General features: G+C 44.0%; 1 pseudogene; it reads left to right on the top strand.

The window, feature by feature from the left end:
- The first annotated feature begins 546 nt into the window (after window positions 1–546).
- Window positions 547–1,714, top strand: LOC101989927 (annotated as a pseudogene).
- Window positions 1,715–4,573: the final 2,859 nt, after the last annotated feature.

Raw genomic sequence — 4,573 nt, 5'->3', positions numbered from 1 at the left:
CGGTCCATTTACTCTAAGAGGTGTTTCGGGAATGCTGTGTTATCTTTTCAGAATTTACAGGATCAGTAGAGACAGTCATTGGATGTTCTTTTTTTCCACCTTAACATGTGTCAGCGTTGTTGGTCTTTGCCTAGACCCAAGTCTTTGTTTCATCAGTTTTATCATTTTTTGATTTATAATTTTATGGATTTCTGTTGAAATCTGCACCATTTCCTCCATTTTATTTATTCTGCCCTTCCCCCACCTCTTGATATGAGAGCTCAGAATATTGATTTAAAGGTACTCTAGCCAGGCGGTGGTGGCACATGCAACCCCAGCACTTGGGAGGCAGAGACAGATGGATTTCTATGAGTTTGAGGCCAACCTGATCTACAGAGCAAGTTCTGGGACAGACTCCAAAGCTACACAGGGGAAACCCTGTCTCAAAAAACAAAACAACAAACAAACAAGGTATTCTAAAATTCCGCTCTCACCGCAACTTTGACGCCTCACACGAATTCTGGTGTTATATATTCAGTTTATTGCCCTGGAAATCCCCTTGGCTATATGAACATTCAGATTGCGCTACACGGGATCAGCAGGAGGACAGTGGAGGTGACATCTCACAGCTCCTCCAGGGATGTGACTTCAGTTTGTGCCTTTGTCACGGGTTCACTCTGGTCACCTGGTTAAGTGGGCGTCTTCCAGGCATCATCCAGAAGACAATGGATTTATTAAAAATATCTTTATCTCACCAAACTTGATATAGTAGGAATCATTGATTTCCTACATTATAGTTTATGTAATGAATTATTAGTTTCCTTACATTTTTAGTACTCAAAGTGTCCCCAGATGTGCTCAGTTCCTTCCACCTGACATCTGTATTATTTTGGCATGTCTTCACTGTTGACAGCAGAACATGTTACAAGCTCATCCTGTACCTTCCTGCAACAGAACAGGAATTAGTCATTCTTTTCATTTATTTTACATGCATTGGTGTTTTGCCTGCATGAATGTCTGTGTGAGGGTGTCGGATCCTCTGGAACTGGAGATACAGACAGTTGTGAGCTGCCATGTGGGTGCTAGGGAATTGAACCCAGGTTCTCTGGAAGAACAGCCAGTGAGGGCTCTTGACAGCTGAGCCATCTCTCCAGCCTCAGAATTAGCCATTTCCCACAGGTCTTAGAGGCTTCAGAGTTATGTTGAACTCTCAAACTTTCCTTGTATTGGAGTTTCTCTTTCTTCAGGTCTACCAGTATTTTGCCTTATAATTGTTAGTACGTCTCAGCACTGTGTGTGGCCAGCCTATGAAGACTCAATGAAACAAGGCTGCTGAGGAGGTGTAGGGCCTCAGGATTCAGCCAAGTGAGGGAGACGGAGGAGGTGTAGGGCCTCAGGACTCGGCCAAGTGATGGAGACGGAGGAGGTGTAGGGCCTCAGGACTCGGCCAAGTGATGGAGACGGAGGAGGTGTAGGGCCTCAGGACTCGGCCAAGTGATGAGACAAGGCTGCTGAGGAGGTGTAGGGCCTCACGACTCAGCCAAGTGATGAAGATGGTCTTTCACAGTCTCTTCCAGCAAGCCACTGTGAGCAACGTAAATACAGATTAGCCCAGTGCTGAACCTCAAAGGCAAGGCCAAGTGAGGTTCATGGAATAAGTTGAAAGGAGTGTCTAACTGCCTTGAAAACCTATGTAGAAAAAGTAGAAGAGCTAAGGAAGAAATATGGAATATAAAAGACCATATTGCTTGAAGGGGGTACAGAGTAGCATAATTTCTGAAACCATCAGTCAGACTTTGGGCGCGAACTGTTAACAAAAGACCATTAGTTGCTGTCAAGGTATCTGCAAGGGCAGGATGTTTTCAGGGACATCTGGACCTCATTGAATTCTTATGGTCCTGCTTCTTAGCTCCTTAATTGACTATTTCTAGGGTAGCCATTTAAATTCCACTATCGCAGCACATTCCTGGAACTGAGGTCAGCCCCCCAGTCACTATGAAGCCCCTTCTTTAAAATGGAATCTTTAAAGTCAGGTGCCCACAGCATGGACAGGAGGCTCCCTATCCACCATACCTGGATGTTAAGAGGAATTCCCTGGGCAACCGGTTCCACCTCTAGCAAAACCCCTTGCTGGAGGGAGAAGCACCTTCCTTAGTGGAGGGGTATAATTTCCCCCTGGGGCAGGCTTAATTGTCTTTCACTTGGACTGTTCTGTCACGGGTGTCTTCTGTGTAGTGTGCCTTAGAGCCTTCCAGAAACTCCTTAGCACATAATCTGGCCCTCTATCAGTTCTTTCCTTAGCAATGCCAGCACAACAGAAATCCTGCCATATTTGTCTTCTGTAGAGGGAAATTCTCAATACTCAGTAAAATCTGCTTCGTCATTTTTTAACACACACCCAAAAGAAAAATAATTTTTAAGTGCTGTTAATGTGCTGTTTGGGTTTTGTCAACTTGACACAAACTTATACGTGTTATAGTTATATTATATATTACATATAATATATATATAGTTATATTCCTAACTGAAATAATGCCTTCATAAGATTAGCCTGCAGGCAAGTGTGTGGGGTATTGTCTTTACCAATGATTGATATAGGAGGACCCAGTCCACCCTGTGCAGTCAGGATGAGCAAGTCATAGAGAACGAGCAACCAAGCAGCCATTCCCCCTCAGCTTCTCTCTGCTTTAAGTTCTGCCTCCAGGTTCCTGCCCTGACTTCCCTTGGTAATAATGTATGATCTGAGAGGAGATGGTGAGATAAATCTTTTTCTCTCTAAGTTTTTTCGCCATGGTGTTGCCATGGCAATAGAAACTCCAAGATGGAAATTGGTACCAGGAGGGGGATGTTGCTGAAAGAGACTTGACCATGCTGTCTTTTGAGGAAAGTGGAAGGCTTTCAAACTCCCCTCTGTATGCTGTGAACATGTTTTATTACCATTGGTTAATAAAGAAGCTGCCTAAAGACCAGGCAGAATAGAACTAGACAGAAAACTAAACTGAATGCAGGGAGAAAGAAGGCGGAGTCAAGGAGATGCCATGTAGCTGCCAAAGGAGAAGGGCACACTGGAACCTTACCAGTAGGCCACAGCCATATGGTAATACACAGATTGATAGAAATGGGTTAATTCCAGATATAAGTGCTAGCTAGGAATACGCTAGAGTCATTGGCCAACCAGTGTTGGAATTAATATAGTTTCTGTGTGATTATTCAGGTCTGGGTGACAGGGAAACGAATGAGCAGTTGCCTTCTTCATTGGGCTAGAAAAGTGGTTAAAATGCTCTAAGCAGAAGCCATGGACCATCTTACTAGAATCTTAGAAGATAGTACCGAGGACAGTGTGCATCGTGGAGGCCCAGCTCGAGAGGTTTCAGGGGGAACAATATTACTAACAGGCTAACGACTGTTCCTGTAATATTTGACAAAAAAAAAAGCTCCTAAGAACTTGCCTGAGGCTTATTAAAATGGACTGATTTTTTTTTTTTTTTTTTTTTTTTTTTTTTTTTTTTTTTTTTTTTTTAGTGGAGATGATTTCAAGTGTTGAAGACCAGCTTTGACAAAACCTGAATGTTCCAGGTAGGAGCATGAGGATTAGAATTATTAAACAAAAGGAACAGAGATATAAGAGAAATAAGAGACAGAAACACAGAACAGCATCAGGAGGGAAATTCAGTGAACACTGAATCTGCCTTATTTTCCACATGCTTATATATTTCACTCCAGAAGGGGAGAGAGGCAGCAACAGACTTCATTAATATGAAATAAGGAACAGACTTGAATTCTCGACCTTTGGTCCAGGTGGAGTCCCACCTCGACACCCAAAACACTAATTAACCACACCCTAAGTCAGGATTTCTCATTTGCCCACCCTAGCTTCTAACTCCAGACAGGAAAGGGACTCAGGAATTTTCTGCCCCTAGAAACAATAGACAGAAGCTACTGCAGATGTGATTCAGGGGCCCAGACTTTGTCCCAAACTGGCAGCCCTGCCTGGCAATGTTGCCCATGTGGCGAGAGTCAAGAATGAAGGGGCCGTGGAATCTAATGGAGTTTCAGAGAGCAACCAAGGACAGGCAACATGCAGCAGGAGAGTGGCTTCATAAGGGCCTTGGGTGGGCAAAGGCCCTGCGAGGCTGTAGAAGTGAAGCCTGAGTTAAGACATTGGACACGCCATGGGCATGAGATAGCTGCCAAAGAGAGCTATGTATAACTAGTAGAATCATACCAAGGGGAAAGAAGTCACAGGCAGCAAAGTTGGAAGTTGTAGGGGGCCAGCCATGATAAGTAAGAATGGGCAGGTCACCCAAAGGAAGTTCTCTAATTCTGACCATTATCACCTTCCAGAGTAGGACTCAGCCATCCATAAATTTAATAAGAAGCCTGAGTCTCAATAGTTTACCCTGAGGCAATACCATCACCCAAGAGCAGACCATTCAAAGGAAATGCCTAACACTCCAACTGCTGTACATAGAATCACCTGCCAGCACACACTCACCAGGATACCCCTAGACAAATGTCAGCCAATCAGGGCTCCTGAACCCCTCACCCCCACCTTTACTACTATAAAAACTCAATTCTAATTGAGCTCAGGACT

The sequence above is a fragment of the Microtus ochrogaster genome, chromosome 5 (genome assembly GCF_000317375.1).
Source record: "Microtus ochrogaster isolate Prairie Vole_2 chromosome 5, MicOch1.0, whole genome shotgun sequence".
NCBI classification, from domain to species: Eukaryota; Metazoa; Chordata; class Mammalia; order Rodentia; family Cricetidae; genus Microtus; species Microtus ochrogaster.
Note: the sequence above shows the minus strand (reverse complement) of the source record. Positions and strands in the feature narration are given on the sequence as shown.